Source organism: Rhinolophus sinicus, chromosome 4 (assembly GCF_057876585.1).
Source record: "Rhinolophus sinicus isolate RSI-liver-muscle chromosome 4, RSI-T2T, whole genome shotgun sequence".
In the NCBI taxonomy this organism is placed as follows: domain Eukaryota; kingdom Metazoa; phylum Chordata; class Mammalia; order Chiroptera; family Rhinolophidae; genus Rhinolophus; species Rhinolophus sinicus.
In genome coordinates, this window is record NC_142504.1 from 84,828,129 (window position 1) to 84,853,374 (window position 25,246).

General features: G+C 37.3%; 1 pseudogene; it reads left to right on the forward strand.

Moving 5' to 3' along the window:
* The first annotated feature begins 762 nt into the window (after positions 1 to 762).
* Positions 763 to 19,030, forward strand: LOC109452309 (magnesium transporter MRS2 homolog, mitochondrial-like; annotated as a pseudogene).
* Positions 19,031 to 25,246: the final 6,216 nt, after the last annotated feature.

Below are 25,246 nucleotides of genomic sequence, written 5' to 3' on the forward strand. Positions count from 1 at the left end.
GGATGAGGAAACTAAAGTGCAATGAGGTATCCGAGGTATCTGAACTGAGGTCACATGGTAATAAGGTAGCCAGCTGGGAAGAGAGCCAAGTGTCATCAGCCTAGTTAGCGCCCTTTCTACAAACCACACAGTTTAACTCTGCCTATCAGGGAAAACATTTAGTGTAGTTTTAAATTTTTCTAGAAATAAATATATGCAATTTAGCTTTCAAACTTTCTTTACTGATTTTGTCTCAGACATTTGTGTCAGGACCTATACAAATTTTATTACATGGTATATAAATTTAAGGCTCAACTTTTTTTTTTTAATTTTTATTGGGGAACAGTGTGTTTTCCAGGAGCCATCAGCAACATGTCAAGTCGTTGTTTTCAATCTAGTCATGGCGGGCGCAACTGAGCTCCAAGTCAAGTTGTTGTTTTCAATTTAGTAGTGGAGGGTGCAGCTCACTGGCCCATGTGGAAATCAAACCAGCGACCTTGGTGTTATGAGCACTGTGCTCTAACCACTGAGAAAACTGGCCACCCCAACTTTCTGGTCCTTGCCTGTAATCAATTGATAAATCAAAATGAGAAAATTAATAGATTGTATTTGCTTTAGCCATTCTTTTTCTCAGTTAATACTGGGCTTATTTAACAGATTGCTAGTTTTGCTTTAATGGGAATCAGAGCTGCCAGGCCATAGCCCTGACTGGCCCCTGGGCTACCTGGAGAAAGAAGCCTGCCCAGTGACAGATAAAATGGGCATCTCTTCAGAAAAATGAAGATGGCAGTGGGGGAACAGAAAATGGAGAGCAAAGATAGGAGACTGAAGGAGTGCAAGTCCCGTACAAAGCAGTGCCTTGTGCCTTGCAGGGAAAAGGACGCCATCGAAATGCCCCCTGGGGTAAGCAGAGGAGGCTGCCTCTCTGCCTACCTGAGGTTTCTGCTGCCCAGGCCCCATGCAGCCTCCCTGAAAGCTGAGGGAAATCGAAGTCTCTGCACATGTGTCACCCAGATGCACAGGGTCCCTCCGGCGTTGTGCACACCAGCTGGACAACACAACCCTGGAGAGAAGGTCCGTAAACCTGGCTACTGGACAGACAAAACAATACCCATATTCCTAGAGCTGCCTTGAATTCTAAACACAGTTAGTCTTGGAGAACTCTGAGAGATACCTTTCTTACTGATACACATAACTATGTTAAAAAGAAGAAAAGAACAATTCCTATTGCTTGACACAATTCAAAAGAATCCTATAGGGTTTTTGCTCACATGGATATTTGCAGTAACTGCCAGGTATTACTGAGTTATAGTTGATCTATGTTCTGGTCCTTATATAAGTTTTCCTGGAATAACTCATTTAAATACATTTTTTTCTGTTTTTTCTATATGATAAAAACTGCTTAACCTAAAAATCCCATTTTACCAAAAAAAAATATGTGTAACTGATAGTCCAAAATAGCTGAAATAAGTTTACCCCTCCACATTTTATAGACCAGTCTTCCCAGACCCCGAATGTCTTTAAAATATTAATACCATGTTTCCCCAAAAATAAGACTTAGCCAGACAATCAGCTATAATGCATCTTTTGGAGCAAAAATTAATATAAGACCCAGTCTTATTTTACTATAATACAATACCAGGTCTTTATAATATGATATGGTATGGTATGATATAATATAATATAATACCGGGTCTTATTTTACTATAATATAACACCGGGTCTTATATAAGACCACGTCTTATATTAATTTTTGCACCAAAAGATGCATTATAGCTGATTGTCTGGCTAAGTCTTATTTTTGGGGGAACAGAATAGTAGAATAATTTTACCAATATGAATTGCATAGTGATTAATAAATAGACATTTAATTCTAAACATTCTTGATTGAGTTCCTGATCCATGCTTGTAAAGTAACATTAAAATCCCCTAGGAGCCTTTATCACGTGAGGCAATTCTTAACAACCATGCTGTACGGTGGAGAGGGAATATTAATACCAAGAAATGTAAGTCTCATTAAAATAAGGTGGGGGTGACTTTTTTCCTATCTTTAAGAAAAAACTTTCTGGTAAGCCTTTCTCCACTGCCACAAATAAAAAAATAAAATAAAAAAATAAAAAAATAGAAAAAAAAGAGGCTAAAAGCAAAGTATTGTACATGTAGCAGGAGGAAAATTTGTTATTAAAATCTAGGCTGGTAGAAGGTGATTTCCAGTTTAAATCAATGAAATAAAAACAGTTCTGCCACCTCTCCCCCCTAAATCAACTGACAATAACAAGAAGCCCAAGAAAAATATTTAATGATGCCAGAAACACTGCACAATTCTATATGAAGAAAGCCTGAAAACATTGTCCTCCAGTCAGGGAGAATGCTGGAAATGCATGCCCACTCAACACATTTGAAACAGGTGTCAGAGCAAGAGGTTCTCCGATGTGGTGGAACCCCTGCAGGGCTAAAGAGTCACCGCCTCCTTGGAAAGGAGAAGCATCTAGGCTGCCCGAAGGGCCTCTCTCACCTCTTTTGGCAACGTAGACAGGGAACTATTCAACCAGCAAAGGCCAGATGCACCATTTCTCCCAGAAGCAGTCTATCAATATACTGTGTAAAGGCAACTCCTTGGATGACCTTCAGCTCCAGGGTGCCAATGTTTTATAAGCTGAAGAGTTGTGAAATTAAGTCAAAGATAAACATACTAGATGTTATGTCATATGGAGATTCATGAAAAAACAGTGCAACTTCTAACGTGGGTTCGAATTATGCCACAGGGCAAAGTGATAAGAAAGCATTCATTCACAGGCAGTATCTTGTAATGCAGCTGCTCCGTGGGTGCACTCCCTGGCCCTTACCTCCGATAGACTCGGAATGACTCCATTCAAAACAGAAATAATCAAGAAGGAGCCATCATAAGACACAAGAAAAACAGGAGGAAAAAGAACGTGAATAAGAAAGGTAAATAATCACATACCAGAAAGATTACACCATGAATGAGTCCAATATAGATTTTTTTTTTTAATTCAAAACAATTTTTATACACACACTCTTATCTGGGATATAGATGGACCAAGATACAAAGGCTCAAGGAAGCAGATGCAAAATAAACTGGCAGAGCTCAGGAGGAAAAGTGAAAGAGGAGAATAATACCATCACAAAAGTCTTCCACATGGAGAGCAGAAATAAGAGAATAGCAGGTATTGCTGAAAATGATCAGAGATGTGATAACATGATCGAGAAAACTGAGCAAAGTGAAACAGAAAAAAATAGATATGGAAGACAAGCAACAAAATTCATCACATGCCTATTTGGTATTGCTGAAGAATACAGAATAAATTCAACAGAAAAAAATTCAAAAATATAATTGAACAAACTTAAAAGGGAAGAGTACCTCTGTCTACTCACTATATATTTTCTTGGCTTCTTTCATTCCTATCAAGTCTTGCATTTGATTAATTCAGTTTTATTTTGTTACCTTTTCCCTTTTACTATTTTCTCCATTCTATTTCCATTGTTTTATTGATTATCCTCAAATTTTTAACATGCATAGTAAAAATTTTTATTATTTTTACAATTCTAAAATTATCAGTTTTTTCTCTACCAAAGATCTAAAACAATTTAACTTCTCTGTAAACAGCCTCCATTCTATATAAAATGCAATGCCTGCTATCTTAATTGTTTTAAACCCCATCAAGTTGCTTTTTAAAAAAAATTATTATTGCTCTTGCTTGTAGGATTAATACTTATATATTATTTTCGAAGATGCTTCACCCATTTCTCTTCTTACCATGGTTTCTTGCATTGGCTGCTTCATCTAGGTTCATTTTCTCTCTTGCTCAAACATCCCCTTTATCATTTTTACAGAAAAGGTCTGTGGGTATTAAACTCTCAATCATTGTATATATAAATATGGCTTATTTTGCCCTCATTACTAAATGATTGTTAGCTTGGTTGACAATTATAGGTTGACAGGTAATTTCCCTTCAGCCTTTAAAGGTGTTATGTTATTGTCTTGTGGTATCTATTGTTTGCTATTTGTCTGATTATCATTCTGTTGCAAATAATTTTTTCTGTATCGTTATTACAGTTTTCTCTTTTTTGTCATGTTCTGTGGTTTTACTATTATGTGTCTGAAATGTGTTTTTATTTATACTGCTAGGGACTCAGTGTGTATGGTGTCTTTCTTAAATTCTGGAAAATTCTCAGCCATTAGTTCTCTGAGTATTTGCTTCTTTCATGTTTTTTTGCCATGCTTCTTCAGGGATTCTCTTTGGTATACTGTATTTTGCCGTGTATAATGTGCTCCTGTGTATAATGTGCACCCACATTTTTGGCCCAAACTTTCAGGGGAAAAATCTATCATTTTAATTTTTGAATTCAAATTTATATTTGTTTACATTTAGGTACTTGTTTTTTGTATTGTAAAGGAATTTTAGCATTTATTTTTTAACATATTATGGTACAAGAACTTTTATGTAACAAATAATTATAAAACACAAGTATAGATGCAAGGTACAACAAATTTGATGTACTGGTAACAAATTTACAATATTTACACATCATAGAAGACCAAGAACTCTCATCATTGCAATTTCATCATACAGTCAACAAAACCAATTATTGTATTCCAGGGTATTACTTTGCATATGGATATCATTATTGATTTCTAGAGTTACACTTTTAAATCATAAGCATAAATAAAAGAATTAAAAACATGTATATAGGTATGGGATTAGTACTACCCATGTATAATGCACATCCTTATTTTCCCGTCACAAATCTGAGCAAAAAAGTGCACATTATCCACGGCAAAATATGGTATGTTGGATCTTCTGATTCTCCTTGCCTGACTTTTAATTTTGCTTTTAATATTTCATCTCTTCATCTCTATATGTGTCATTCTGGCGTAGATCCTCAGACTGTGTATTCAGTTCAGTTGTTGTCTTGCTTTTCTATTCTTATTTTTTATCTTTTCAAAGTGTTTATAATGGAAGGGGTGCCTCTATCTTGTAAACTTTGTCTACCATCTTACAGGAAGTTAAAGGTTTAAATCAACAAATTCAAAGGACACGCCATGTCCCAGAAAAAAATCAAGGTAGACTAATCAACACTGATCAGTACACTCAGTAAACAACAGAAAAGAAATCCGTGTGGACATCCAAGCAAAAAAAGTCCCAGTCATTATTACCGGGAAAAAAATTAACTGGCTCCATACTTCTCCACAGAGTCACTGAGTTTTACAATAATCTTCAGAAGTCACTAAGAAAAGAAAATGTCATACAATAACTTTATATCTATACAAACTATTGCTTAACATAAAGGAAACAGAGTTTTTTTCAAACCTGGAAGATGGAAGACTTTCTTTCAAACATGGAAGATATTTTCAAAATGGAAAACGTAAAGAAATGTATTTCCCATGATCGATTTCTTGAAAAACCTGCTATACAGAGAACTTCAGCTAACAAAGAACTGAATGATGAAATGAAGGTGGAGGAATGATGTGACCATTGAATCAATATAAATACAGAGCAAAGGCTAAACAATAATGGCAATTATGGCTACTGGATGTAAACTTTAATAACTAAAATTGGTAGGAGGAAATAAAAGATGGGCAGTAATTACATAAATATATTCACTTTTCCATCTTACAGAGTGGGGAGAAATGGAATGTGTTTAAAACCGACTAATCAAGTAATAGAAGTCCAATGTGTTTGAGAATAAAGAGGTAATCCCTAAAATCATTGATAATTTATGGAAGCAAAATCATAAGGTAGAGAAGAAAGAGAAAATATATGATCCCATTTATATAAAGATTTAAAAAGCCAGGCAGAATTAATCTGTGGTGATAGATTTCTGAGAAAAAAAAAATACTGTGATTACTTTTGGCAGAGCATTAACTGGGAGAGGGCACGAGAACACATTCTCAGATCCTGGTGATCACATATGAATAAAGAACCATCAATCATTAAATATATGTGTGTGCTTTACCACATGGATGTTATAATGCAATATTTTTTTTTAATTTAAAGACATTATATTTAAAAATATTATTTAACCAAAATTAAAGAAATAAAAAGAAAAAGAGTAAAGAAAAATAATTTGCTTTTCTAAGCTTAAGATGTTATGTACACATGAATAAAGATATAGCGGATATAACCTAAAATTGTATCATTTTAGGTTTATATCATAAACCCAAAATAGGTTTATGATACAGGTTTAACTAAAATATGTATATATATGCATATATATGTGTATATATATATATATGAAACTTCATATTCTGTAAAATACAAAAGAATGAGCTTTTGTTTCAAGCGCTTATGTGACATTTCTAAAACTGATAATATTTTAGAATACTAAGATTATCTTTGGTGTCATAAGATGGTGACACCTCCATCAGCCTTTATCTTTGAGTGACCATGTGGAGCAAAAACTCATCCCACACTCATCTGAACTACCAACTCACAGTGACATGGAGCCTGAGCAAGAAATGAACCTTTGTTTTATTAAGCAACTGATATTTCAGGAATAGTTTATATTACAACACAACATAGATTATTACAACTAACAAATTAGACTAACAAAACAATAGAACAGAATAGAAACTCAGAATTAGACTGAAATGAATACAGAAATTTAATATATATAAAAGTGTCATTTTCAAGTCATAAGAAATGGACACAATTAGTCATTAAATGAAGAAAGAATGATGTGAACATCTGGAAGAAACTACATCTACTTGAATTTTACACTAAGACTTTCCAGAGAGTTCAAAGTTTTAAACATAAAAATATAAAAAGTAAAACTGTAAAAATACCTCAAGAAAAAAAGGTGAATCTTTTGATTAAATAATGATTGAAAAATGCTACTAAACAAAATTTAAACTTTCTTAAAATAAATGATTGCAAAATGCTACTAAACAAAATTTAAACATTCTTCATTGGAAATGCTCCATAGGAAAAGTTAAAAATCAATGACAATCTGAAAATATTTGAAATGCATAGAAGAAACAAAGGGTTAGTATCCTTAATATATAAAAAGCACTTATCAATAAAATATAGGGAAAGAAAGTTCTCAGGAAAACAGTCATTTTAAATAAATTAAAAGTTCTTAAACTTTAACGCAATTTTTTAAATGCAAGTTAAAATGACAATGAGATATCACCTTCCATTTATTGGTTTGGCAAAGAATAAACTGTATTGGAAAGATACTATCAGTGGTAGAAGTAAAAACTAATACAAACCCCTAAGGGGGCAATTGTCAGCATTTATTGATAGCTTAAATGCATATAGTCTTTGGTACAGCAATTACTATTTTTAAAAATTATTCTGCGGGGCAGCCAAATGGCTCAGTTGGTTAGAGCGTGAGCTCTCAACAGCAAGGTTGCCAGTTCAATTCCCGCATGGGATTGTGGGCCGCACCCCCTGCAACTAAGATTGAAAATGCGGCTGGACTTGGAGCTGAGCTGTGCCCTCCACAACTGGATTGAAGGACAACGATTGGAGCTGATGGGCCCTGGAAAAACACACTGTTCCCCAATATTCCCCAATAAAAACAACAACAAAAAAGAAGAGGCTAATTAAAAAAAATTATTCTGCAATTCTAGTTGTGTGCAAAGCTATAAACAAAAGGATATATATTTGCAGCAATGTTATAAACACAGGAAGACTGGAAACAACCTAACTGTCAACATTAAGGGACTGGGTAAATAAATTACAGCAATGCAATTGAAAATTATTCTTGTAAAGGCCTAAAGTAGATTTCATATAAGTTGACACAGCCTGCCATTTAAGTTCCAGAAAATCATGTTTATGGTGTTCCCTTTATGTCTTTAGAATTCTAGCAGGCAACACTCAAACTGGATGTCTGAGGAGTTTTCAAAGGAGACTGAAGTTTATAATTTCTGGGTGGGGTGTGAAGAAACGTCTGGGCATAGTACAAGGCACTGTAAGCCTTGAATAGGAGGTAAAGAAAAGACACAAGTATCAGAACTGCAAGGAGAGAGTAGTTGGAAAGTGTCACCAATGGGATCTTACCTAGCTAGATCAAGGCCCCACCTTGCTCTTCTCCCCCTTATGTTTTCCAACATGAAGCCAGAGGTGAGGAAGTCTGAGAATTAACCCATAATGGAGCTCTGAGCAGGGAAAGAAAAGTAGAGAGTGGATCTGGAGAGGGAGTGAGAGATGAGCAGCATTCTGTTTTTTGAAAAGTGGGGATATACACATACTTATGCACCCAAGAATCCGGCAAGAGGGGCCTTTGGAAAGAGAATCATGAGAATGGGGGTCTTTGCAGTGTTAGAAGTAAATCATACTTTCTCTGCATTCTTTTACTGTGGAAATTTTTGTAGCCTTACATATATATATGTATATATGCATACATACATATGTATATTTGTGAGTGTGTGTTTGCACATATTGTTCTTTTGATTAAAAAACCAGTTCGTGACAGAATTTAGGGAGAAAACTCTTGTTTAGCAAAGCATCTTGGTAGGTTATCCTGGCTGAAGAAAGGGAGGTCTGAGAAGCAAAGAAGAGAGAAAAAGAAAAAAAACAAACCCTAAAACTATGTTTAGAATAATTCAGAGAGAATGAGGGAACCCAAGAATGGGTAGAACGTGGGGAGAAGTGAAGAATTTGAGGAAAGATACAACAGGCCTAGAAAATGCTGGGTAGCTGAGACCTGAGGAGAAAAAAGACAAGAATGACACAGAATTCTAAAAACAGGCTCTCTAATACTGTCTTGTATTACTCCAATCCTCCAGAAAAAAAGCAGCTACAGTCTCTGCCTTGTGTTTATGGTATGTCGTTAGGGAGACATTAAAGGAAGAGAGACTTGTTTTCCTATTTGGGCTGTTTCAGGACTGACAATAAAGAAGCGTTCCAGTTGCACTGACACAAAAATCACATTTCCTCCTAAACCAGAAATCAGGACAGAATCTGACTTGGGAAAATATAAATGCCTAGAAAGTTTTCAGCAATGTAAGAGGAATGCTGATTTTTGCCATATTTGAGGTTGAAGATCAAGGCAGTACCAAGAAAAGAGTGAACTTAAATAGCTAGAGCTCTGAGGATGCCTGGGGAGCTGAGTGATATATATAGCATTAGAGGAAAGTCAAATAAATGTATTTCAGGACAGATCTGACTCAGGTATTCTGCAAATGTCTAAGAATTCATACAAAGCAATATGTAAAGCTCTGAGCTCAACTACTTTGCATCAGCTCTTTTGCATATTAGCAGGGGTAAGAGGTTTAAATATGATTCTAGGAGTCGATAGCCAGTGCTTTATGCTGCAGAAGAGACTAACAGACGTTTTCTATCATAATAAATCATGTATCCAGTCCCAGGATTTTAATCTTTCTGTGTAATCTCTATTTTCAGCAAAAACAACATCAATGACAGCAAAAACTGAATGTAGAAAACTGGTCCCACAAGTTTTGCAGTAAATGATAGGTCAGAATATCAAGTACAAGTAATAATAATTTTACAATTAATTACTAACTGAATAACCTAAAGGGTTTTAAGATATATGAAAATAATGGAATAATGATAATTGGTTGAAAAAAACCAAGATCTTTTATAAAAGAGCATAAGAGATCTTTTGCGTATCAAAAAAGGCCTGTATCTATCCTCAATACAGTTGTTATGCCTTATCCAAAACATATAAAATATGAGAAACAGTTATTTGGATTTGTTTGTCTAAGAGTGATGATGGGTTGCATGTTTTGAAGATATAATATGTAGGTTTTTGCTCTCTCCTGAACAATAATACACATTTGTGAATTAACCAGTTGGTTTAGGGATGTAGGCAGTAGCCATCTAAGAGTTTTTTCACGTTAAAGTTAGGCGACCTCTAACAGCCTCATTTGTACAATAAATACATACAATAACCAACTGGGCTGAATGATCCAGAGTTATGGGCAAGTGAAGAAACACATGATTAATAATTAGTGCAATTTAACAGAGCTATATAGAGAAATGTACACAGGCATACAAAGTTAAATTTTTATAGCTGTAACTCTATATTAATATCCTGTATACCTACCAAAAGAATTTGACATAGCCTGTAACTTTTCCCCCTTCTTCCACCTTCCCCTCTCCCCGCACTCCAGTTCAAGCCATTGTTTCTCAGTCTAGTTGCAGGGCACAGGTCGGCGTTAGGAGCACAGCTCTCCAGCCACCTGAGCCACCGGGTCGGTCTGACATAGCCTATAATTTAAAAATCACATATGTCACATAATGCCAAACCAGTCAAATACGACAAAAGCCAGGTAATAAATATGAAACTGTATGAATATAGCTATTCTCAATTTATAAATAGGGTTATAGAGTAGAGCTGACCTACTCAAACTCAGATCTACTGCCTTGTAAAATATATGTGGTTGAGCATATTTAAATCTGATTTATTTTCTTAACACTACCAAATGAATGAGGATAATAAAAGTACTTACACAATAGAGTCTGTTAAAAGATATTACCTAAAACTTGGCTGTAAGACAAAGAGAGTGCGCCATGTGCTTTCAATGTCATACTAGGGCATTGTTTAACCAGCCCGCTTAAGGATTATTTCATTATCTAGGTAATATTCCTTTGTTTAACTTTTAAACAGGCCTTTTTGTATGATTGTACATGAATTAAGATCTTAGACTCTGTGGAGTTATATGCTAACTTGAAGGTAGATACAGTGGAGCTGCAAGTAATCTCTGTCAAGTAGAAAAGGCAGCGCTAAAGAATGTGTTCTTTTGTTTGTTTGCTCTATAGATCAATCTTATTCTAACATTCCTCTTAAATGCTTATAAGTACCCAGTTCCTCAAAATACTCTTTGAACAGCTTTATTATCTTGCTGATTCGCTCATTAATGAGTTAGTAAATATGTAGCATGTGTTCATTGTATATCGGAATGAGATCATGTTTTTAGCTTCTTGAAAATTATATTCAGATAGGTCGTTATGATGGTTAAAAAAGACAACATAGCTGGAACATAGTAAATGCTCAATAAATATTAGATTTTATTAAGGTTTGTGCCCTATAAGAAAAAAAGTAACACTATTTACAGAGGGAATAAATACACGTGTGTATAAATGTGTTAGATGTGTGTACATATATATGTACATATACGATTACATATGTACAATATTGATGTATATATCTTATACGTACAATATTTGCTATCAAGAACCTTATATAACTTCCAAAAAATCTCTGTATTTTCGTATTCCTATGACTGAATTTAATGCTTTCTAGAAAATATTAATATTAATAACCAATAACAATATTCTCAAGCTTGTTTTTGGCTTAGTATCCCTGAGCTGAAAATGTTTAAACAGACCAAATGAAAAGCAACAGCAATACGATAAAGATAACGGAGAACTGTGCTAATTCACTAACAGAAGCTTACTGAGTGCTCTGTGAGAATGCTAAACATTAACCATGTTGACATACCTAAATTGCAAGAGATGCTTATTTATAAACATCCATCTTGAATGAACGTTTATTCATGCAGTCCTGGTATGTATGGGAGAGATGGATAAAAACACAGAAGGAAACAGAACAGAGAAACATAAATAAGCACTACTAGTCTGCACTTTTTCTATCTTCGTAGGTGTAGCTGCACAGCAAAATGTCTGGGAAACCATTTACCTTGCAAATAAAAATATGAAAGTCAACTTTTCCTGAACTTTCTACTCAGGGACTCAGAATGATTAACTGTACCCCTATCTGTAAGAAATGGTAAATTTATTTATTTTCAAATTTATTTTTTTAACATTTAATGTTACCTAGGAACACAATCCATTTCTTCCTCTTCCATAAAATATTCACTCACGTTCCAAGTGTTAGTACTCAGTAAATTTCTTACTAGTGTCTATGACCCAATGTATCTGGTTTGAAAGATGATCATTTTATTTCTTTCTCGTTCACCGAAGCTGATCAACTGACCTCATTAAGAGTTTCAACTTTTACCACAATGAAAAGGGAGACAGAGGATTTTTTTATTCTCCCCTGTTCTATATGGAAGGTTAATTTACAAGTTAATGTAGAATGTTTGAGAAGAGCTAGCTCAGGAAAGAGATGAATAAAACATTTTCCACAGTGGTAAATTATTTAAATGACATTAATTAATTTAATCCTCCTCAGAAGTTTCCCTGACATTGTCATTTAAGGAAAAGAATTTCTAAGCAGTTTCTTATTTTAATATTTCTCCCAATTGTGTATGGTTCATAATAGACTCATTATAAAAATTTGAAAACAAATATATTGAGCAGAAAGTTTAAGTCCCTAATACCACTGTAGAACATCAGCGCTCTACTCTTTCAGATACTATATCTATGTCTATATAAAATGTATTGTATAAACCATATAGTATGTATACTATATATTATATTACATGTACGATATATATTAGAAAATAAGTACCATCTTAAACCTGATCGTTCTTAAACCTGACATTTCTACCCAACATATTATAGACATTAATCAATGTCAATCCATATGGATCTACATTATCCTTTTTTATGGCTACATAATATTCTTTTGCATGAATTTATCATGAAGTCATTTAATGCATTAATTAGCCAATTTCAGTTTACATTAGGATTACCTGTGAAGGTTAGTAATTACCCTGCTGTCAATGTCTAGATCACACATACGAGTGCTTAGATTCAGAAGGTCTAGTGTGGGACTCAAACATCCATATTTTTAAGTGTTCAGAGAAGATTCTGATGGAGACCAAATTTTGAGAACTGCTTAGTTAACAAATTTCTTGTTGATGGACATTTTATATTTTTCTGTTTTTTTAAACATGGAACATTGCAGAATATTGACATCTGAAAACAGAAGAAATAGAAATTCAGAAAGATTCTTATCTTTCTCTCTCCCTTTATTTCTTTCCAACTTTCTTTCTTGTTTCTCCCCCAAACTCTGACCTGCCCACTTATGCCATGGAAGGGAAAATAGTAAAAGATTAGATAGATTTTTGGAGAAAATACAGAGCAGAAGGAAGCTACATAGTTCAAGAAAGGAGTTCTGGAAGATACTGGCAAAAGGAACAAAAACAGTTTTGTCCAAAAGGCAAAAAATTCATTTATTCAACTAACATTTAATTAGAAAGATGCAAAATGGTGATAGTAATGTGGGAGGGCAGCCATCCTTAGGTTTTGGAATAAGTGACTGAAAAAGGATGAGACCAGGTTTGTCATTCTAGATGCATCATTATGAAATGCCTGTGTTAGATTAGTTTTCATTTCATTAGGGATTCTATCTACGTATTTAATTTTCACAACTGTTGCAAATGTAAGCAGTAAAATTAAATAGGATGAGCATTAGATTCTAGTACTCTTACTCTCTAGCTGTGTGATCTGTGACAAGTCAATCTCTCTTGCATCATTTTCTTTGTGAAATGTATGAGGTCAATTAGCTTCATCCACAGCATCTTTCACCTCTAACATTTTTAATCCCACGAGAGAGCAATTTATTTCATTTTATAATTAACCCCATTTTAGAAAAAGAGCCTTTATTCTCATTTTAAAAACATTGGGCACTGTGGTATGTGACAATGAGCATTCTACAGCCTAGAAATATACATTCACAGGTAACCGATCTCATCCAAGATGCATGAGATACCAGACGTTATTCTGTAACACAGAGGGCCAAAGAGAACTCATCGATTATAGGAAAGTTTTAAGACTTCCATGGAAGTCAATCCACAAAGACTAGTAAGTAGGGAAACGATGTCTCTAGGATATCAATAATTTAAAACAAGTTATAGGGAAATAGAAAATTTAGGCTAAAACTCAAAGATTACCCAGCCACAACTCAGGGACTTTTCGTCTTTCAGAAATAAGAAATGTGTAAATAGAAACTGTGTTTTTCTGATTAAAACAATTTCCTCCTCGGATAAAACCATACCACACAAGCATAAAATGCGGACAGCCTTAGGCTGAAATAAACACCAACTAAGCGACAAATACTTAAATATCAGTGAACCATAAGCTGCTGTAAATAAGCAAAGCGGTGATCACACAATAGCGAATGGGAGCTTCCTTCCTGCTCCCTGGCCTATTGTCTTCCCATGACTCCCCTTGTCGTGGGTGGAATGGTGGCCCCCAGAAGATATGTCTACCCAGAACCTGTGAATGTGACTTTCTTTGCACAAAAAGGTCTTTGGAAATATAATCTGCATAGCCCTAAATCCAATGACAAGTGTGCTTATAACAGAGGAGCAGACGATGTGAAGACAGAGAGACAGAGATTGAGTGATCTGTAAGCCAAGGAGAGCCAAGGATTGCCAGCAGCCAGCAGGAGTGGAATGGATACTCCCTCAGGGGGAGCCGACTCATCTGCTACCTTGATTTCAGACTTCTGGATTTCTGGCTTCCAGAACTGTGAGAGAATACATTTTTGTTGTTTTAAACCATCCAGTTTGTCATGTAATGTGTCATGGCAGCCCTAGGAAACAAATACACGCCTTTAAAAATATAGCTTCCACGCTGGAAAGGCTGCGTGAAAAAGTTAGATGAAAACGACCTGAACTTTTCGCCAACAATTCATGGCTCTTGTATCACAACAATGCACCAGCTCACACGGCACTGTCTATCAGGGAGTTTTCAGCCAGTAAATAAATAACTGTATTGGAACACCCTCCCTACTCACCTGATCTGGCCCCCAATGACTTCTTTCTTTACCCGAAGATGAAGGAAATATTGAAAAGACAACATTTTGATGACATTCAGGACATCAAGGGTAATAGAACGACACCTCTGATGGCCATTCCAGAAAAAGAGTTCCAAAATTGCTTTGAAGGGTAAACTAAGCACGGGAGTTGGTGCATGATTTCCCAAAGGGAGTACTTCGAAGGTGACCAGAGTGATATTCAGCAATGAGGTATGTAGCACTTTTTCTAGGATGAGTTCGTGAACTTAACTGTCAGACCTCATATACCACATACATTTAAAAAGTATATCTAAAATCCTACTACTTCTCAATACCTCTACTACTCCTCTAGTCCTAGTCACCATCATCTTGTTTCTGAATAACTGCCACGGCCTCCTAACTGATCTGTTTCTGCCTTTACAACACCTTCCACTCTCCCAAGTCTATTCTCTACAAACAGTCGAAGTGAATCTTTTAAAACTTGAGATCAGGTCACTCCTCTACTGAAAAATCTCCCGTGGTATCCCATTTCACTCAGAGTAATAGCCAAAGTCCTTTTCATGGTCTACACAGGCCTCTGATCTGGCTTCCTGCAACCTCTCTGACCCCATCTCTTCTTTCACTCACTGTGTCCTAGCTATGCTGGTCCTTCCTGTTGTTCCTAAACAAGTCATGCCACACTGCCACATCATGGCCTTTGTAACTGCTGTTCCTTCTACTTTCAATCCTCTGTCCCTATGTTCTGTTATCTTAGCAGCTTCAAAGAAATTATTAATTCTCACAAGTCTGTCAGTTAACTAGATAGTTCTTCTGTTGGTCTCATCTGGGGTCACTCACGAGCCTGCAGTCAGCTGGCAGCTTGGCTGGGGCTGGAGAACCTAAGATGATCTCTCTTACACATCTCAGACCTGGGAGCTGGCTGTTGGTTGTACTTCCCTCTCTACCTGTGGTCTCCTATAATTTGGTATTTTAACCCAAGTTTCTTTGCATGGTACAAGAAGCATTCCAAGAGGGCAAAGGTAGAAGTTGCAAGGTCATTTAAGGCCTAAGATTTGGAACAGAAGGTTTCCTTTGGCACTTAGTCAAAATAAGTTATAAGGCCAACCGTGATTTAAGAGCACAGGAAAATAAACTCCACCTTTTGATGGAATAAGCTACAAAATACTGTGGATTCCATGTATCACAACTCACATATCTGCATGGCTCAGTCCCTTCATATGTGTGTTCAGATATCACCTTATCAGTGAGGCCTCCCATGAGGACATGTAAAGTAACTACCCTACACTCATCTTGGCACTTACTATCCCACGCTTTATTTTACCACATATTACACTACCTGACACAGCATATTTATACTTATTTATCATCTGTTTCCTTCCCACTATAGTATAAGCTCTATGAAGGTAGAAACATTTTCTGTTTCGCTCACTACTATACCCCTGGCACCTTGAACACTGCTTTGTATACAGTAGGCACTCAATCAATATCTGTTGAATAAATTAGCTTATTAAAATGAGCGTGTACCATAAAATAATAAAGAATCCAAAATAACTAAAAAAGGATAATATAAATTTTATGCATTGAAATGTTAGTGGCTTTATATGTTCTTCTTTGGTTTATTCTGCAATTTTGAACTAAACATCTTATGTTTCGGTGTGTCCATCAATAAAGATTTTATCCACACACAAAAAAATATATATATAGCTTCCAAAAATACTGATCTGCTCAGACTTCCCTGAACTCTGTACCCATGCACACATCATTTAGTCCCCAAATTCTTTAGGGATGAAGTGATCTTGGCCTAAACCCCATTTCCATGACCTGGAATAGTCGAAAATCCCCCCTCATGCATCCTGTGACTTCCCATGCATACTTCCTCATGGTTGGAGCTGCCATATTGAGATACACAGGCTGTGCACTGCGGGAGATTGTCCAACCAGGGAGGTGAGTGGGGACTGCAACCACCAGAGCTCTGCCCTCAAAGCCGTACGCCCTGCTGGGGGAGGATGGAGAGGATATCCCTAATTGCCTTGGGGATCCAATGCCTCTTTTTTGCACAAAGCAACCACCCAGTCCCAAAGAGGTATCTTTTAAAACACTGTACAAAAATGATGTAACATCAGCAATGGTCTTGGTGGTTCTTTGTGTCTGTCCTCCTGCCCCTGGTCCTGTGGTTTCAGAACTTCCCCAAGACTGGTATCCACAAATAATTCCCAAACATCAAGCATCTCTTATGCGTAGTGATATTACTAAAGATTGGGGGTAGTATTAAGGGAAGATTACATCACACACTACACAATTTCACCATCATGTTCAGTTTTTCCCGTTATGTTCCCCTCTCCTTTCCAAAATTCCAAAATCCTTATACAGGACTTTCCTGGTGATGAAAGCCATTCCCATCAACCCTCTCTGAGCACTATATTCTGCAGAACAAATTTTTTTTTTTTCACTATGTTAAGTCTCTGAGCCTTTGAACATGCTGGCACCCTATGTTTGGAATCACTTTCTCCCCTGGTCCACCTGGTAAACTCTCATTCAGCTGTCCAACCCTATTTCAAAGTGAAAGAAATCGGGTTATTACAAAATGAAGACTAGAAGCGCGGTGCTCCCGGCGCTGGGCGCGCGCGGCGGCGGCGGCGGCGGCGGCGGCGGCGGCGGGGGGGGGGGGGGGGGGGGGGAGGGGGAGGGAAGGGAAGGGTGTCCCGCAAGACCACTGGGGTGTCGCTGCTGTCTCCGTCTCGCTCCAGCGCCCTGGAAGCCCGCGGAGCACCCCCGAGGCTCCTGCCAGGCGTGCGGTGGGGCTGCCCGGTGCAGCCAGTGCGCGCTGGCCTGGCGCCTGACGTGTCGCGAGGCTGAAATACTGGGAGGAAGCCGGTCGCGCCGCTGTGCAGACCCGGCAGGGTCCGCCTGGAAAGTGAAATGCGCCGGTTTAGAACTTCTGATGACTCTCAAGCCACAAGCCACTTTAGCCAGTGTAGCCCCAGTCCAGTGTAGCCCCAGTGTTTATTGTGACAAATTTGACAAAGAAGAAACTGTCACTTCTTTTTGTTTTTTTATTGGGGAATATTGGGGAACAGTGTGTTTCTCCAGGGCCCATCAGCTCCAAGTAGTTGTCCTTCAATCTAGTTGTGGAGGGCGCAGCTCAGCTCCAAGTCCACTGCTGTTTTCAATCTTTAGTTGCAGGGGGCGCAGCCCACCGTCCCATGCAGGAATTGAACTGGCAACCTGGTTGTTGAGAGCTCCTGCTCTAACAAACTGAGCCATCCAGCTGCCCCACTGTTACTTCTTTTGAAAGGAGGAAAACTGACATATCAAGAAGTAGAACTTCAAGCCAGAGATTCGAGGTTTCAGCATTTAAGGAGCATCACTAGTAGAAACAACAGGATTATCATGAGAATGGAGTGTTTGAAAGCTGTGATAATTCCAGTGTCTTCTGATATTATAGATTATCATAATTTAAATCTAGAACAATGGCTGTTGCAGGAACTCCCTTCACAGTTGGTTGGAGAGGGTCAACTTGTAACGTACCCTTTACCTTTTGAGTTTAGAGCTGCAGTATTGACTCAATAACCTTCAGGGCCAACTGAGCATTTTGCAGCCACTGATCCTTAACATATTGGATCCCAAACACTCTTCTGTAGACAGAAGCAAACTGCACATCTTAGTACGAAATGGCAAAAGTCTATCAGTTAGAAACAGTTAAAAATTTTCAGAGTTGATTTTGGAGATCTTGGATGAAGAAGAGCTGCTGGAGGAGCTCTGTCTAACCAAATGGAGTGACAACCCACACGATTTTGAAAAGAGAGAGGCACTGGAATTAACTATACAGAAGAGATGGAGCTGCTGCTGGAAAAGCACTATGGATTACATGAGGACCTTTCCAGTGCAGCTGGGGAACTTAGAGTACTGATCGATGGTTCACAAAGTATTACATTCCTCAACCTGGACAGCCACCGCCGTGTGATGATGAGGTTGAACCTACAGTTGACCATGGGAACCTTCTCTCTTTCACTCTTTGGACTACAGGGGGTTGCTTTGGGAATGAACATGGAATCTTACCTTGAAGAGCACCATAAAATGGTTTTGGCTGATTACAGGAATTATGCTTATGGGAAGTGGCCTAATCTGGAGGCATTTGCTGTCTCCCCTTGGACAACAGCTAGAAGTTCCTTTGTCTCCTATGATGGCCTCTTTACCTAAAGACATCTCAGGCAGATACAAGGATGGAACTGAAACACAGCTTCAGGCTGGGTGGACTTGGATCAAGCAGGAGTGTCCTAACAAACCATTAGTAACAACTTGGTGAAAACTGAATTTTTTATGGTAGTTACAGGAAGCCTCTGATACTGTTTATTATTTTCTTTTATAGAGATAGAGACTTGAAAAAAAAATCACTGATATTTAAATTATGTTGACGGATGATGAAACTATTATGGCAGTCACAATACTAAAACTTAATTGCATTTTCAGAATTCCAAGTAAAGAACTTGCTTTTTAAAAAATCAAAATTCTGTTTTCTACTAACTTAAAGAGCTGTTTTTATAGACGTGTTATGAGACATGGAGAGATTAACACAAGAATAAATTATTATATAGATTTTATTTTATACATATTAAGAAAATGCACTTTCATGCCAACTGAAGTCTGACAAACCCAGTTATGAGATCAGGTAGCCATAGTTCTTAGGACAGAGAATCATGTTCTTGCAAATTTCCTTACTCTCAGGTGACTGAAAAGCTAGCAAAATACGTTATTATCCTTCAAACAAACTCTGGAAGTTAGTGCTTTGAATCAATCTTTGACATAGCCTTATTTTCTTATATTTGCCCCCTTTTCATAGAATGTGAATAAAAAGAAGGAAATTATAATTTAACATCAGCTTTACATGGATTCCAATTAATCTTCCAATTAATCAAGACTTCACTTTCTTGACCCGTGAAACTGTTTTTCTTTGCTTGGCTATAAACAAAGCCTTTGGAAGAAGAGCCGAAAGAACATGTTTCCATTCTGTTACTGTTTTATAGATGTTTTGGTCATTCCCTGATTTTTAGAGTAAATGGTTGTGTCACTCCAACCAACCCCCAAAAAGGAAAATATGTGTAGCCCAGTTACTCTGTATGCCTGCCCTCAGAGGCTGGCAGATGGGCTTTGTAAGGCAGGAGGACAATAAACCCTAGTTCTGTGATCCCTTTTTGTCTTCACAAGAGATTTGGGTTCAAAACAAATGACTGATATCTGTAAGTCTCAAAGCTGCTATCCTCCTTCACATCTGAATTATCTTTTTTATATTATCTGGAGGTTAAAGGAAGTTATGCAATAGGACATTACAGTTATACTTGCCTCTAAAAGTAGCGTGCATAGAAGATTCCAGAATGCCTAGAGCAGCCCTTGTACTACAAAGGTAGTCATGATAAGAGCATAAATACGCATACCCTGATGATGTGGGGGGCACCTGATACCATAATATGATGTCCTATGAGGAAGCTCAGGGGTCCATTTACCAAGTGGTTTGGTGATAGGAATAAAAAATGCTATTCTACTAGCTGATTTGAAAGAAAACAGATGAAGTTACAAGTGAAGTTTTCCCTACTTCTATGTGTGGTTGCAAGAAGCCATTATAGGGAAGCTGGCACAGCACAGATTGGGCTTGTCTTAGAGCTCTGAGTGGCCCATGTGGCAACTTATCATGGGTGAGGAACATGTTTTATTGTGTGGTTGTTGGGATGTGACTATACAGCTCTCTCTGGCATTGTAAATCTGATAATACTTAGATTTCACAGAGCACTCTTCTTTGGCAAACCTCAAAGCACTCTGTTGCTGTTTTTGGTTCTTATCTCTGTAAGATAGGTAATAAATACTACTTAACTGTGACATAAAGCATTGGGAACCCAGAGGGCAAAGTTTGATTTGACTATAATCATGCATAGGATAGAGTTTTGGTCTTTTTTCCTTCTGATGTTCGTTTGTGGGCTTGGATAAAATAACTTTTATTTTGATGAGTCAGGTCTCATCAATAAAAGGGAAATTAAATGTTAACTACCTCACAAGTCTGATAAAGGGATGGTTTATAAAATTTTCGAAGGTGGTTAGATCAAATCTGATTTCAAAATGTCAACTAGCTCTATTTTGGTGATAGCAGGATGCTTCTTATATTAAGCGTCTGTTAAATAATAAAACATAGCCTGTGTCAAAAAGATACAAAGTTCAGCCATTCTAATTTTTAAATTAAAATGGTAGACTGAGCACATAAACTATTCTTTGAAGGTAAGGTGATAGACCACCAAGCACTCAGTTGTATAAGTAAGCAAGCAATCATATCTCCTGTATAACATGTACAAGTGCAAGAACTCTTAACAGACTCTCTTTGTCTTTGGAAAACCTCTAAGAAAAGGTGCAGAATGGATGTCATTTTAAGATGCTATTAACAGTTGCTTTATTCTTGATAAACAGGCTGTGATAACCACTTAACAACTAAAAAGCTATTTACTTTGGTGAGTTATTCCAAGAGTTATACACAGCTTTGTTTTTGCAATTGCACCATTAAACTTTGTATTTGCTTCACTTTAATAATACCTTTGGAGGTGGTCCAATGGATGGTGCATGGAGCAGGGAACTCAGAGACCTGAGTTTATTCCCAAACTCACTTCCAAACATATTTAGTCTGATAAGTCTGTCATACAGTGGCATCAAAAAATTCTGATCTTTTAGCCTTGAAGAAAGTTGTTACATAGATAGATAATAGAAAGACAAAAATTGCAAACATATGTAAATGTGTTCTGATATCTTGAAATAAAGGTAATTTTGAGTTTTAAAAAAAAAGTGAAGATTATATAATGTCCCTCAGAATTCACCAGTCATCATCTATCTCTGACATATTAGCCTCTGTTCTCTTCTATCTCTCCCCAACTCAATGATAACTCTTTGAGAACAGAGCCCTGACTGGTTGTTCTCACCTCCCTGTATTTAGCTCATGCTCAAATGTTTGTTTCCTAAGTATTTTTCTCATAACCAAATATCCTAGAAGGATTATCATCATTTAAGTTTAAACTCCTGCCATTTTCCAAAAAGCAGTAACATCAAAAGTCTAACAAGTTCCACTCCCATCATTTCTTCTGATGATGTAGGCATGGGTTATAACTTCTTGTTATTTACCATTGGATTTCTACAACTGTTTGTGATTGCCGTTGTTTTTTGCACCTTTATTGGTAGTTCTTTACTTTTGCTTTCCTCACATTATCTTTCAGGAAGATTACTTTCACTTCCTTCTTCCTAATTCCCTTCCTTGTGGTCACATTTACACACATTGTCCTGTTTTAAGGGCTTTTGGTGGTGTTATGGTCCATCTGAATTTAATTTTTTTTTTCTATTTTTGCTTCCTTTCCAATTCCAACAATGCCATTAAGCAAAGAAAAGTGTGTTAATGAGAAAATTTTATCTTGACACGCTCAAAATACAGTTATTTTCTTGCAGGCTTAAATCATGACCAATGAGCTTAACCCAGAAAACATATGAAAATAACTTTTTCTTTTATTTCCTCCATATAGGCTGCAGCCTTTTATTTTTTATTTATTAACAAAAAAGTGCATTTTCCCATGCATGTTTAGTTCTCACCAGTTTCTTTCCAAACTGATTTTCTTACCTAATATAAAAACAACTCAAATGAAAAGTATGACTTTCTAAATTTTAAGTTTATCACTGAGCATGGATCTTAAGTGCTTTATACACCTCATTGTGGTAAAGCTTCATAACAACATTATGAGGTAAGTTATTTGCTTCGTGTTACAGATAGAGAAACTGAGTTTCGCAAACGCAAAAGGACATGCCCCATGTTGACCAGCATGCAATCCTGTTCTGACAGAGTTTGAAGCCCCACTATCCTGTACCGGGGCCCCTTCTCTAGTCAGTCTGAGAGAGGCACCTTCTAATTAATATTTGTAAAAGGCACCTCCATGTTAGAAGTATAATTCACTTATTTTCATAAGGGTGAAACTGAAATGTTGTTTTTCAAACAGGGATCCCAAAATCAAATCCCTGTGGTAGTGAGGCAGACAAAACAAATGAGGAAAGCAGGTGGGGTATCAAAATAAAAGAAAAATAACCGCTGACAATCTCAAGTTAATTGGTGCCTTGAAGACGATTGTTTGGGTGTTGCCACATATCCTGTTGTTTTCCAAAGAAGCCAGAAATTCAGGTTTTCACTTAAAATTTCCCAGTTATTAAATGTTGGCAACTAAATCAGGTCTGTTTGTTTTTCTGACTGTGCAAACTAACTGTGTCTACCTGGCCCACAAACTGCCAGCCAGTACGTGACTCCCATATAGACTGATGTTGGCCCACAAACCATATGTCCAATATGGTAATCACTAGCCCCATGTAACTATTTTAATTTTAATAATTAAAAATAAATAAAATGTAAAGTTCAGTTCTTCAGTGGCACTAGTGACATTTCTGGTGTTCAGTAGCAGCTGTGGCTTGCGGCTACTGAAAAGGACAGTGCATAGCATTTCCATCATTGCAGAAAGTTCTAGTAGACAGCACTGAACTTGAACAACAAGAAAATCTGGGCTGTTTGTCTGTCCTCTGTCATGATCCACCGACTGGTACTGCAGTGCTAAACTTACTGCTCCCCCAGGCCCATTCCTGTCACTTCTTTTCCACTGGAACAGAGAGAGGTCGCACAGACTACCTGAGAACAAGCCAGATCCAGGGCAGCCTGGGGAGCAGGCAAAGTGTGCCTCTAGCATCTCCCACATGCTTGCTCTGGAACAACCAGTCAGGCCACCATCCCTCGCTTTCCAGAGAAGCCAGGCCCTCATGTTCTCTTTACTCACTCTCAAAAACCTATTTTTAGGTCATTCAACTATAGTAAAGTGTAAATAATGGATACTTACCTGAAGTTCCTACCCTTCCCTCGGATACTCACATTTACAAGGCATAAAATTCTCAGAGTAAAATGTTGAACTTAGAGGAGATGGTGAGGCAGGACTTTTTATTCTTATAGGAAAGAAACCATGATCATCTCCCTGGAGCATCTGAAATCCTGTCATCTAGGCAGTCAACTCATTTCCCTCATTTTATGGCGGGCCCCACTCAGGATCTGAGTCAGTGGTTTCAAAAGCAGGTTGCTCATGAGAATTATCTATGTAGAACTGCCAACTTTAGCAAGTAAAAAGATTCCCAGTTAAACTTGTGTTTCAGGTAACAATGAATAATTTTTTTTAGTATAAGTATGACCCAGTTTCCATGCAATATATATTTTGTCTGGAAAGCCTATACCTGTAGCCCTCTTATAAAAATATTATTTTTCTAGCCCCCCTAATTCTAATATTCATTCAGATTTAGGAGCCACTGATCATAGTTTACCTGCCTCTAGGTAGTGTTTCATTTCTTAGCCAAATTTCTGTCACCTTTAGATCTGTCTTTTTAAATGGAATCACAGTCTTCCATAATGGAATATCAAACTACACATGACTGTCACCTTCCTTATGCTATTTGATCTTTACAACAACCCTGTAAAGTGAGAAAGACAGAGTCTCTCCATTTTGTCAATGAGAAAGAACTGAGGCTCAGAGACTTAAAGAAATCACCCAGGCAAAACTGCTAGTAAGTGGCAAACATAGGACCCAAACTCAGGTCTTCTAGGTTCCAATTTCAATGTTCATTCAGTGCTATGGGTAAAAGAGGGTGAGACTAATATAAGACAGAGTGAGAGAAAATTTGAGATGGAGAGCTTCTGAGATTTTTTTCATCAAAAGTATGACTAATTAACCAATTACCACTGTACTGACTCACGTCTCTCTTAACCACCAGTCAACAATGAAGCTGAAGAGACAGAGTTGGGACCCAGAGTTCAAAAGGTCCCAACTCTCCAGGAATCTAGGGGTCTTGGGAGAGGGAGTTTCAGAGTTGGGTAATACAATCAGAATAGTCTAGAAATTGGCTTTGGGACTGGTAATGAGAGTGAGGACAGAGAATGCCTGACAGAAACTGTTTATGCTCGAAACTGTTGTTAAACTAAGTAATGAGGTACTGTGCCTATAATTTATCTCAACTGCCTGGTTCGTACCCTGGAATTTCCTGACAGTAACATAATAAGTAGTTCTGCACGTGATCTGACCCCATGAGCTGCACTGCAGTAAACAGGGTCAGAGAAGAGTTACCATTGGAGGAGAGGAATTAGGGAGAAACCATAAACCTAGGCTCTTAGGCTCCAGAAGAGAGATGACTACCCCATCCCAACTGAATGCCAAGAGGTGATGGCAGAGCTCATTTCCTTAAGTTCTTTGCTGTTGGGAGCAATTCTTTGAAGATACCCCAAGTTGTCACACACCCACAGCTCCATAGGACAGTACTGTGCTACCAGAAGAGATTCATTCAATTGTAAGAAATACAATGAATAATGTGAAGTTCCAAAAGAATTAGAGAAGTTGTAGCACCATCTATCCATTTTGGTACATGTCTCCTGTTTAATCTTTTCTATGAACTGGTAATATACTGAATCTTAAAACATCCCTGAACATTGACACTTGATTAAAAGGTACCCACTACAGATACTTAAGTCTTGATATCTTGCTCAATCAATATATGATGCATGGGACAAGAACATATGTTCAGCCCCATGTTGTAA